At 42.8% G+C, this 13,101-nt stretch overlaps 1 protein-coding gene across 5 annotated transcripts in view; it reads right to left on the bottom strand.

The window, feature by feature from the left end:
- The window catches only part of sipa1 (signal-induced proliferation-associated 1), a 32,737-nt gene extending 22,442 nt beyond the window's left edge, over positions 1-10,295 (bottom strand). For all 5 annotated transcript variants that reach the window (XM_031857072.1, XM_031857075.1, XM_031857078.1 and 2 more), the window contains exon 1: positions 9,930-10,295. The gene's annotated coding sequence lies outside the window, so the exon portion shown is untranslated. The remainder of the gene's footprint in view (positions 1-9,929) is intronic.
- Positions 10,296-13,101: the final 2,806 nt, after the last annotated feature.

The following is a 13,101-nucleotide window of genomic DNA, read 5'->3' as shown; positions in this document are numbered from 1 at the left end:
CACACACACACACACACACACACACACACACACACACACACACACACTCCCCCCCTTTTCAATAGTCTGTTGATTTTAGATAGCGTGCTCATAAATGTATAGTTGTTGTTAGTTTAGATATTAGTTGACTAGATCATTAGTATTAGAACGTAATAAACTCTGTTATATTTTAAAGAACAGCTGTCTGTGATTACTTTGTGCATGTGTATTGTGATGATAGCTGTATATGTGGTCTGTGCTCGAACTTAAACCTTCACTTTCACTCTGAATGTGTAATAGTACTCAGACTGTTGATATTGCGAGTGAACACTAATTATGAGACTTAGTTTTATCGTTTGGTTATTGGTCCCTGTCTGCAGGGTGGTGCCCCGTTATTATTAATAATCATTAATAATTGTTACTGACATTAATAATTCTATTGTCAAGAATTTAGTTTCTTAGATGCTGATAACCCAAACACGCTCCTCTACGTTCCCAACATATTGCTGATAACCCTTTGTGAGGCTATGTAATTCCCAACAAGTGTGATTCAATTTTCATTGCGTCAATTTAAATAATAAACAGAATAAAACAGTGTCTTTGTTTCTCTCTTCTGCCACAGGACCAGTCCTGGACAGATGACCCAGACATGCAGCTGATGCTCTCCAGGATTGTTTTTAAAGATTTGGAGCTTTCTCTAAAACACTTGGGAGGATGCTGCCCTCCTCTCACGGTACCAGAGCCAGTCTCCATCCCAGAGAAACTCAATAATGCATGTAGACAGCAGTGTTTAATCTTGCTTCTCAGATCTTCAAACTCCGTTAGTAGCCAGTGGACAGTAATTATCTTTGTTGTGCTCACATGCTCTCTAGATAAACTAGACTTTTTTTTTTTTTTGCTGAAAAATCAATTTCTTTGTGTGCTGAGCTCCATGGTGTCCATCAGAGGTGATGACAGCGTCAGGTCGTCCTGAAACCCTCGGAGCAGAAAGGGGAATGTGAAATGGCACTGTGGAGCAGCAACTCCAGGATTATAAGGATTATGTCTATTTGAGTACTGTTGCTTCCTTTGTTCTTTTGCACCAGATTCTCTTTGAACGGACATTACTGCTCAGGGTAGATGTTTGGTTTAACTAATGACAGTGAATGAGGTCCACTTCCATGTTAAGTCCAGGACAAGGTTAATGGGCCTCTGGTGCACAATGTCAGGACACAAACTGAAGTCAGAGGAGAGTACTATTAAACATACACTGTTTTGGGGAAGTCAGGTTCGCTTGACTTATTTTGCAGCCGCTCATGAAAGTCTGCGTCCTGTGAAACAGGAAGAGATGACTGACTTTTGAACCCTGGGAGGATGGGTGTCGTCATCGTTTCTACTCAACACTTCCACACCTATGGTAGACTGGCTGCCGCATGAATGAGCAGCTCTTTGCTTTCTGCCAGTAACTGAAGTCGACTTAACCACAGCTTTTATCGTAATTACCGCTGATGTTGCAGTCATTTGTGGTATCTAGTGGTGAAGGAAAGATTGTGTCCTGATATAGACGATTGAGATCAGATCTGTATTCTGTTCAGGTGAAGCTGCGACAATCTGCTTAACAGCTTAGCAGCAATTAGATGTGATCAGTGACAAAAAGTTGTGCGCTTACTTGCAGCCTTATCAACTCTATCACATGAAGATGCAGAAACTGTTCAGAATTGCAACTTGATGTCATGCCTCATTTCTTTGTCAGAATTGAAGAGTGAAGTTGTGAAATACGCGCGCATGCCTGAACATCATTATGCAAGCGGGTCTTTCAAAGCAGCAGGCCGTTTTGACATGTGACATTAAAATGATACATAAAGATGGAGAAACCAGCAGGAACACCAAAGTCCGGTTACCACACCTCAGTGAATATCTAACCAAGCGAGGAAACGTCCAGCATCACAGTCCGGAGGTCGGCTGCTGTAGTGTCGCTGTCTATCTTTGTAGTTAAAAGCTGCCTTGCCGATTCTTAACCGCAAGGTCTAAATCAAGTCCTAATAGTGATTGATTTTGGGAAATTTAAAGCCAGGCTCAGTCCCACTCTCATTTATTGATCCCACGCAACCTTGTTACGTTCCATTTGAGATCAGGTTGCATCCCTTGTTTTGCTGCTGAATGTGTGACACTGAACTCACCTGGCTGCAATGCTTTGAAGAGAGTGAATGTGTATGAATGTGGCCAGATCCGATTCAGAAAACAATTTCATTCTAATGCCCAACACTTGCTCTAGTCATCCTCAATCTACACCACCGACCCCCTCTTTACCACACTGCGGGACAGTGAACTGGGCCAAGTCCAGAGGCTGCTAAGTGGATGGTACTGCAGCACTCTCTTTTTTGTAACGTGTTTTATCTCCCGTTTTCATTCAAACTGTTTACAAACGTCAGTCTGAGCTATTGGTCTCCAAAGACACATAAAAGCCTCCATCCCTGGCAACCTGTGTTCAACGGGCCCATTCAAAAAAAAAAAAAGAGGATAGCTGTCAAGGTGGCAGGAAAAAGAGCAGGTTTTTGAAGGAATTCATTATTGTGAGCAATATTTTACACCGACATACACCGGCACTCTAGCCAAGTATGACTGTAACCCACAGTTTGATCCTGCCATTGATAACCATTCATTTCCCCACCGTGCAAGCAATTCTTCACACGTTTTGCCTTAGATATGACACATGTACACATGTTACTACTACTTAACTGTTGCTTTTTGATTTCTCGGTCTAATAACACTTCAAGGTGATGCTGACATATAACAGAAAAGCAGTTTACAACATTTAAAGAAGTGTTTATTTCCTGCACGTGTGTTAACTGAAACAGAGAACATTTTAAACACACATTTCTCTTGACAGTTGTGTTGTGGCATATTGATGCTAATTAGATATTTTAGGGTTAGTCTATCGCACAAAAAAAAGGGATTTACTTTTCCTATTTCAAAGAAGGGGCATGATTAGCTTCAAAAAGTCTGTAGAGGAAAATATTTCAACCAGTAGAAATGTCAAAAAGGACCAATCAGCAGAATGCTGACTTTATCTGCATGGGCTCTGCTGTGTAGCGCTGTTGTTGTGGCTGTATGTGGAGGACAAACCTCGCTCTGGGCTCTACAGCAGGATCATGATTCATCTCCACACAAGCATATACCTTTAATTTCAAGGAGAGCTGTCCTCCTTAAAAAAATGTCCTTCAAAATTTTGAAAATAAAGTATTCTGCCTAATAAATTACTAATGAAGCTGGACGAAAGGCGGCGAGGGTTACCAAGATGTTAATTATTCATTGGTTGGTCGCTCCCTTGTCCACTCTCGAACCGTCTGGGATGCACACGCACGCAGACCAGAGCTGATTTGTTATGATTTTTATCCAAGTCTGTGTCTGACTTGCTTGTGCATGTGTGCCTCATATCTTCCATGTGACTTCAGCGATGGCTGGTCCGGTTTCAGTTCTTTTTCGAAGTTTTTTTGGAAAGAGACAAGGTTTTACTTCAAAAATAAGCTGCTAAAAGAGTTCGACACTGTCACTGGCAGCAAATGTGAATGTTTTACAAATCAGTGCGGGTTTTGTATTATTGTTTTGACTCAGCGTATCATTGTACTTAATCAGTGGACCTCCACCTTCAGAAAATGCAAAGAGGAAGTATGCTCAGAAAAGCTCCCTCTATACTATTGTCCATATTAAAACCTAACTTCCTCTTGTAATAAATAGTACAACAGAAGACTGATTCACCCCCAAATACAAATGTAAGCGCTATTGTTTCTAACATAACCTACGTGCTGTTTGCAGTAGTAGAAAATACCTAACATGCACTATTGTTTGACATGCTATTTGCCATGACATCAACACTGTGTGCTGGCAGAGCTCTGCTGCTTCCTGTGTATCTGAAAATACACCTTGTGGCAGGCTGCGTGTGTGACGGAGGGTACAGGCAGAGAGCTTTAAGGCCTAAATGTGAGACGGTTCGAGTGCAAGTGTGTCTTTGTGTGCCTTTGCTGACTCTATAAAAGCCTTATAGATGTGGCACACTGTCCACACAGTGACGGGAAGAGCAGCTGTCCCCCTGTGACTGCCCTTTGTGTGTGTGTGTGTGTGACAGGGAAAGGAACTGACCCTCAGCTTCATGACTGCGTCTATTATGTTGAGACACGGTTCACTGTTACTCCTCGGTCATCAGTGCATCCAGCTCCGAGGCAGGGGAAAAGCGATTGCTCAATATTGCTTTAATAGGACTCTGAACGGTTACAATACCTCGTCTACTTTCAGAGGAAGAGACGCTGACCTCCTCCACTTCCTCACTGTCCCTATTGTCTGCTGAAATGTAACCCAGATGCCATGAAATGGCTGCAGCACTAACACTACCCACGCTCATCCCCATTTCTAATCCTGTTTATGGGAGAAAATCTCGGAAAGCTGTCCTCAGTTTCTCTAAATAAGTGTTGCTTACAACACAAATTGCTGTCATTATTTGGAAAAATAGACTAGCGTTTGTTGTTGACGATCCCAGCTCAGGCATTAATGAAGTCTCCAAAGGCCTATCCAAGAAGGAGATTACTCCTAAAAAGAAATTACTGTTAAATTGATGACCTTACTAATGAGCGTTTATGTAATATGGATGGTCAATCAATGTGATATTTCATCCCCATAAAATATACAAATATTGTAAGAATGCTTTAATTAGGATTCTCATCAAATATAAGCAAGTTTAAATCTGGGTTATGCACTTGTACTTCTAAAACTCATTGCATGAAAACCACCTTTTCCTAGAAGAGCTGGTCACAAATATTAAAATGAGAAAAAAAAAATCACGCTTATCCAAACGTGAAAAAAAATCGTATCAACAGACTATTCTGAGCGGCTTTACATCTGAACTTTGCAGGCAAGCACTTACTGCAGTTTACAGCCTATCTCTTGTCTGGTGCGCTTGTGTCATTTACACCAGCGGCTCTGCACCTTCTGACCTACATAAAAACGAGCAGCTCATGCACCAATATGCCAACTGTGGCGATGCAGATAGTGGCCGATTTCCTGTGATGCTATGTTGGCTATACGGTCTATATGAAGGAGCAGGTTCTGTCTGAGTGACGTGAATGAAAACACATGACAGAGCGTCATCAGGTGACATGCGTGTGAATTACTAGTGCGCACTAAAGCTTGCGTGGAAGGATTCACGGAGCCATTACAGACTGAACCTGCTCAGAGGTTTATCACTCTATATGCCTGCAGCCAACACTATTATTTATGGTGCTAATTTTTCTTCACCAAGGTATAAAATTGATACACAACCGCTGTGACTGCAGGGCACGTATTTGTGTCACATTCAAAAAAAATGACTCAGAGTATGAAAAGTGTGGCAGGAATTCATTTCAAAGCAGATGTGAGACTCTCTCCCCTCCCCTCTCAGCCAGTGTGTTGCGTTTGGTCCTATAAGGTTAAACAGCCAGTGTCCCACTGAAAGGTACAGGCTCAAACTGGTCTCTTCTCTCACTTCTTTTTTTAAAATCGCTGCCTTTAACATGTAAATGAAACAGTTGCGGTTGCAACTTCCTCCTCATAGTTGTGACAGAGCAAAGAGGCCCCTCGGTCATAAATAAACACGTTGATAATCTCTGACATTTCAAGCATCGGCCAAAAAATAAAAATATACTTCATGATGTATTTTTACACTCCTGTGAGCACAGGATGTTTTCTGCCTTTAAAAAAAAAAAAAAAAACCTCCATCTGCCATTACGGCGATGAAGTGACGTGGTGCGAGTGTGAATGGTTGGTCCTGCTCTGCTTTCAGTGGCTCTAAATACCCTTGAGGGCACTTCTCCTGTAATAGCAACGCGAACAATGAGAAGGAGGCACTGCACCGCTCAATGGTTTAATGTATGTATGTCACAACTGAGAGGGACATCGTGATTAAGAACAACAAGCTCCAATGTATTTCTGAAAGGGGACATTATATAACGTGAACATAGTATGTGTTGTTTTTTTTTACATCTAACTATGTCTAAATATAACAAATAGAAAGGTAAGTGTTCAGAGCAGATACTAACATAAAAAGGTTTCATGAAGGCAGCAGCTTCCACATCTTTTTGGACTATTATATCAGGTTTTTGTTGTAAGAAATCAATTTCGTATTCTTTCTCCATAGAAAACACAATGATTATTAACTATCCCAACATAATTTATTCGACAATGGTTTCGTTCTTTGTAATTGAAGCACGTATTTATGTGTTCACCCTTGACACTTTACACTCAGCACAGCTGATGGATTTTGTGAGAGGTTTCAGAAAGGATGTCGATGACGATCATTCCTTTGTGTCGTTTTAAACTCATCAGTTTTGTGCAGACAGTCGGTGTTCCAAAATCATCCAGGAAGATTTTTTGAAAGCTTAAAAGGAGACTCTCATAGCCGCTGAGAATGAACTCCCCAAATGATAAAGAAAAAAAAATTCTCACTGAATATTTGTCGTACTAATTTTTCTCAACTGTGCAGTCTGCAAAGTAATACTGGACGACTAAAAAAGGGCAACAGCCTCAGAAAAAAAAGGGCCAGAAACTTTCAGACCAATGGCCAACATGGGGACAGGTGACAACAGAGAGCACCAGCTAAGAGGATCCACCCAGAGGCTTACACTGCCAGCATCCTGCCATTTGATGAGGAGAAGGCTCCGCCTGTCCAACTGCCTTCCTCGCTGAGCCCCCACAGGGAGCCTGCCGAGGGGTGTATCCATGCAAAATGGCTCCAAATGAGAGGAACGATACGATGCTGACTCAGACCAGAAACAAAATCTGCCTGGTAACCTTGGAACAAAGTCACTTTGTCCGTATCTATGCTGGATTTTGGACAAATGTACATATGTGAGCATTCTTGAATGGTGCAACTCAAACCGGAAGCACCTTTTAGGAATAACCTTTTTTGTCACCTGCATTTTTCGTCGTACTGTCAAGCGAAGCCTGCTGACTGTTGACTGTTGTCAGCTATTTGCTGAAGCTGATGCTTTGTGGACAGAGAGTCATGTAAGGAGTCACAGTACTCATCAGTACAGAAACAGGACAAACAACGCGAGCTTAAGTTTAAATCCTGGCAGACGAACAGCATCAGGAGATATTAGCATGGATCGAGTGGCTCAATCTTACCACACTACTGTGATGCTGCTAACAGACTGTCATCATCATTATTCAGCGTTAAGTAAACAGAGGTTATTCACTTCTCCACTTGCATTTAAAAGGGCAAAACAACAAAGCTCTCTTCTACCATTCTTTGTATCTCTCTATGGTAACAGTAATGACAGTTTTTTGATGTCAAGAGGTCACGTTGGGCATAAGCACCGACTATTTTAATGGCTCTGATAGACAACAAGCACCAAATCTGTATCCACAACATGACACAACATGTACTGTACACACTCGAGCTCTCTTGGCTCTTGTTTGGTGCAGGAAATAAAAGTAGGCCGATCGATTCAAGAGCCTCCTCTGACTCTGCTCCCTCCTAGTCAACCCAGAATAGTACAACAGAAGAAGACTTTCATGAGAAAAGACACCCCTCGGTTGTAAATTTTTGCACTCAGAAAAGGAGAACTCTTGTGCACGTAGCTATTTTTGGGTCATGGACATTTCAGTTTATTTCTATGCGCTTGTACTGCAAAAAGTAAGAGAGTATTTTTGGATTTGTTCCGAGTTTCACATATTAAGCCTGTCAAATAGCTGTGTGTGTGTGTGTGTGTGTGTGTGTGTGGCTGCTGGACTGAAGAACGACAGAGGGCCAATAGATTCACGCAGAAACTTCACGAGGACTGACCGTTAAGTGTGTCCAGACCAGATCAAAATGTGCTTATACCCTGCAGGTCGAAGTATCCAAACTGGAGCAAAAACGATTAAATCAATTAATCAACTGCAACCATTTGGATTACTGATTAATCGTTTTAATCATTTATCAAATTCCATTCTGTGATTCCAACTTCTTTTCTCATTTGTTCCGTTTTCCACTACGGTAAACTAAATAAGTTTTAGACTTTTGGTCGAACAAAACAAGCAATGTGATTATGATGTTAGCAGCCAAACTATTGAACGATTAATTGATCTCCTCTCACCAACATCCAAAGCAGTAACTGATCACTAATAGCAGGCAGACGTGTTATTCATATTCATTCATGTAATTGTTTGAGGTGATTAAATTATGGAAAATAATGAAAACCAACTGGCAGTAATTGATAAACTACTTTACCGCAAGAGCACAGATCAATCAGTTTGACTTAGAAAACACGTCTTCGGGAGAGAGGGGAATATATGAAGCAGTTTTGTTTGGCAAAAAAATTCCATCATTAAATTTTCATGGAGATACCAAATCATGGACTACAGGGGGCACAATGGCTTCAGTTATTCTGCTATTATCAGGCCTTACAATGTAATTTACACTATCTGTACCTGCGCTGTCAAATAACACACAAGTATCCTGGATTAGGGTACGGACAGTGTTTGAGTTTGATAGATATACCGTTTGACTGAAGATTGGACTAATTAGATATTCATCTACATAAATGCAGCACAGTGGATGGCAGCAGAACAAAAGTCGACACGAGCTGAGTTGGATGAATAGGCAGCATGCCGTCGGCCCCGTTATATCAGTGCACTTCATGCAGACACACTTATCATTTACCATAAAAGTATGACTGTGGGTACAGTAAGACAAGGTGCATTCAAAGTTCACCCTGATGAAAAACATTGCACCCTCCGGCCAGCCTCGCCATCAAGTCACATTCAGTTATCAGCCGTCCTTCCTTCCATCATGCGCAGGTCAAACTGCATTTTATTGTTTAAAATGCTAATGTCAACCACAGCGAATACCACACTGAACGCGGAGCCGTGCGGCTCAATGTAAATTAAATGACCCGTCCTTTGAGTGCACTGGCTTATGTAAGCTGCTTGTCCCCCCCCCCCCCCCCCAGCTCTCCATCCCTGCCTTTCTTACCCTTCAGCAGCCTTATCCATCCCCTGAAAACCCTAACGTCTCGTAAACACACAGCCCCATCCTACACTGGAGAGAGCAGGGGGTGGTGAGGAGGGGGGGGAGCCTGACTCCCGCATCCCTCATTTTCTCTGCCACCTTGAAAACAACACCCCAATTCTGGTTGTGGTTCTCCATTCCATCATTGTTTGTGCACATCACATGCAGCACTGTGACAATGCTCTTCATCCACACAAATCCCCTGCTGCACAACACAGACTGATGGCCTTTTATTAATCCTTCAATATATATGTATCTAGACAACAAAACATAAAAATCCTGCTCCTCTTTTTGTTCCTGCATCTTCTTTCTCTCTGTCTCTCTTTCATTCTCTCAGTGTCCCTCCATCTATCCCTCCCCTCCCCTTCTCCCTCCACCTTGCCCTCATCTCTGAGTCCTGCAGCCACAAGCGCTCCACGGCGAGGTTTCGCAGTGGCTTCTTGACAATGTCACAACACCGTTTTTAAGACAATCCTGCCTCGTTGGAGGGTGCACAATGGAGAGAGACAGGAGAGATGATGGGGGGTTTAGTGTGGGGGGGGGGGGGGGAGGACACCAGGGAGGGGGAGGCCGGGGATGAAATGCGACAAAGGTTGCGAGCTGGATTCCAATCTACAATGTCGCGTGTAAATGGCATAAACAGGGCTCCCTGGGTAAAAACGCATTTTTAAAGAGCTGACAACGACACAGTGGGTAGAGAGGCAGAGGGAGGACAAACTGGATGGTGATATGATAATGCCAAGCCATTATTTCATATCCTCTATCGCTCTCATACATTGTCTCTGGTTGGATTGTGTGAGCATAAGAGCATAAGCATGCCTATACAGAGGTATGTGGCACGCACGGTGTGCGGATCCATCCATCTGAATTCATTATCGTCAGAAAGAGGACACGGGGAGGCTGGAATTTGAATTCTCCGTGATCTCAATACAGAAAAGAAAAGGCTTACCTCCACATTTCAGCTCTGCTCGACCCTGCCTTGTTTCATTCTGTTCCTCTCTGCCGACTCCCTCCCCTTCTCTCCCCATGACAGCATTTTTCTGCTATCTATCTCCACGGTGAGGCTCTTTCTCCTCCTCCTTCAGTTCCTCCTGTCTGCCGTTCTCTTCCTCTCTCCAAAAATAAGACGCGACACACACACACACACACACACACACACACACACACACACACACAGACACACACAGACTTCCCGATCTCTGTGTCTACCGGCTCTTCTATTCTGTTGGTTAAGTCAAGAGGCAGGTTGATTTGTGCTGTCCTCCTCCCTCTCTCCCTGATTCTATTCCATTCACATCGCACTAAAGCCAACCCCCTCTTTCTCCTCTCTCTCTTTCTCTCTCTCTCTCTCTCACACACACTGCTTCACCCGGCCTCTCTCTCCTCCCCCCTCCCCGTCTCCTTGTCAGAGCGAGGTGAGGCAGCGACGGACATCAGCGGCCAAGAGGAGAGCTCTCTGTGTCTTAAACTGACCATTCAAAATGCTTCAGTGGCAAGAAGGAAATTTAAAAATGTGCTGAATCGAGGACTCAAGATTTCCCATAAAATAACATGACCCGCAAAAGCAGAAGTGTGAAAGAAAAGATGATGATGCAACGTTGTTTTAAGATAGTCACCTCTCACAGTCTTTCTTTTACTATTAATGGAAACAGGCACTTGCAATATCAAACGTGTTCATTTAGTCGTATTTGTCTTTGCCAAAACCGACATTTCTGCACGAGCGAGATAAAGGCTCACAAGCACTGAGGGGCAAAGGTGAACATGGCAGTGTGTGTGTGTGTGACAGTTTGTTTATTTGTAGAGACATCTGCGTACTCCCCAACGTGTGGGTCGAGACCAAAACAAACAATCAACCTGCTTAACAATGAGAGCACAGGAGTGTGACAACATAGCTCGCCTTTTCCTTTCCCATCAGCCACTGCCTCTTAAACAGCACATACCTGAGAATCTGGGTAAACCACTTAATGGTGGTCAGGAGAGGAGAGGAGTCGTGCTGCTTAACTTACACTGCAGCAGAGACAAGTGTCCGGCACCATCCCCCTAATTAGTGCATGGAGTCCCGTCCTGGCCGTACCATATGGCTGTGTGTGTTAGCAGGTCAATGGCTCTGGTCTGGGGAGCGGGGGAGGAGGAGATGTTGTTGGTGGTGTGTGCCTTGAAGAGATAAGAGAATTAACAGAGGCACTAGTTGATAGTAGATAAACAGTTCTCTTAAAAGCAAGCATACCTCGGTGTGTGTGTGCGTGTTCATCAGCGGTGACTAATGAGGTGTTATTGGAGTTTGTCGCCTCCTCTGGTGTTCAGCGTTGTTTTAATCTGAAAAAAATAAGCCAATAAAACACAATTCATCGCCTCATATACAAGTGAGTTAGAAAGTTCATACACTCAAACCAATTGAAATGTCACATAACATTTCCAAGTGACAACACAGAGTTCATGGCTATCTTACACACATGAACAAAAAATGAAAACGTAAATATTCTGACTGGTTTAAGACTGTCTAAGATTAAGTCCCGTTCTGATACCATTGATACAATCAACACTTGACCAACTGGTATTTATAATAGTGTGATTATAAGCATGATTTGTGATGGTCGGAGCCTCTCAAACTGACACCAGAGCTCATTTTGGACCGTCAGTGCAACAGAGACACCGTGTGGAAATGTTCCACCAAGACCGCAAAGACGCAAACGCTTAAAGTTCTTCTCTGCCGAGAAACACATCTGTCTTTCTGAAGTTGCGTATCTTTTTATGACACATTACATTTTATGGGACATCACATGCTGGAAACATGTGGTTTCAAACAATGGCATAAAATTGGCTATACTGAGCCGTCAGCACAGTGAAAACAAAGACTCATTCTTAAACTTCTGTCCGACTGTCCAGAACTAAAATATATTCAGTATATAATATTATAAACAGCAAAGAAGGTAAAAACCACCAAATATTTGGATTTGTTGCTCTAAAAATAGTTTAATTTCTTGTTGCTCCAATAGATGAATCGACTAATCTTTTCAGCTCTGGTGTATATATATATTCTTGTGAGTAAAAATACCAGAAGCCAGATACAGTATATATTTATAAGAATACTTGGATCCCAGAGGTCCAGATAACACACAATCTACCACCAGCCAGGAATCAAGATGAGGAAATGTACTAAACGTCAGAAAGCTGCCCAAATGAGTAATGTGGTGAGGATATTAGATTAGTGTGACATTCTTCTCGGCCCTCGTGGGGGCTGGTGTGGCTCTGCCAGGTGCAGAAAGAAAATGGTGTGATGTGATGTTGGGAGAGGTTTCACCAGAGCTGAGAGGCGGATGATTCAACCCGACTTGCTAAAGTTAAAGTGGCGCCAAGCACTTCAAACTAGTAAAGAACGCCCCTGCAGACCCAATAGATTTATACGCCCCTGCAGAGGAAGTTAATGAAGGTTTCACACCGTTAACCGTTTGCCGACCTGGTTCTGTCCAGCTGCAAAGCTGTGGGTCAGCAGCAGCAATGAACTAGAAGGAACGTTGCATTAACTTGCAGTGCTGAGAGAAGATCATATTTAAAGAGTTATGAATCTTACCTGTAGCTTGGATCATCAAGTCTGATCCACTGCGGGTGTCCGTGTTGTTCAACTTTCCTCAGCCCCTCAGCAGCTGTAATAGTTACAATAGTGAGGTTACACTATTGCATTTTCTTTTCAACAAACACCCCTCTTGCTTGATTTTAGCTTGTGGTTTGAACTTTGTTAATGCAATTTGGCACCAACAGGGAAGGAAAACCACAATGCCGCCCCCTGGTGGCCATTAAACAGACTTGCAGTAAGAAGAGAACCCGGACCGTTTTCATGAGAGGTCTCCACACTGCATTGATTTCATCTCTCACATTACGACCAGACCCAAGTTATATTCTACATGGCTCTGCGTGGATAGTATTCATTTTACTGTTTTGATTTTCACGTCAGGGATCTCTACACTGATGTTGGTGACATCCATCAAACATTGGGTTCATTTCTCACCTGTAGTTGAAGCTGGTTCTCAGGGCTCTCTGCCATTAAAGATAATGCAAAACGAATGGGGGGGGGGGGGGGGGGGGGACCAAACACAAAAGTTTTATTTTTTTTTTTTTTTTTA

Source organism: Anarrhichthys ocellatus, unplaced genomic scaffold (genome assembly GCF_004355925.1).
Source record: "Anarrhichthys ocellatus isolate YVR2014 unplaced genomic scaffold, GSC_Weel_1.0 scaffold18, whole genome shotgun sequence".
In the NCBI taxonomy this organism is placed as follows: domain Eukaryota; kingdom Metazoa; phylum Chordata; class Actinopteri; order Perciformes; family Anarhichadidae; genus Anarrhichthys; species Anarrhichthys ocellatus.
Note: the sequence above shows the minus strand (reverse complement) of the source record. Positions and strands in the feature narration are given on the sequence as shown.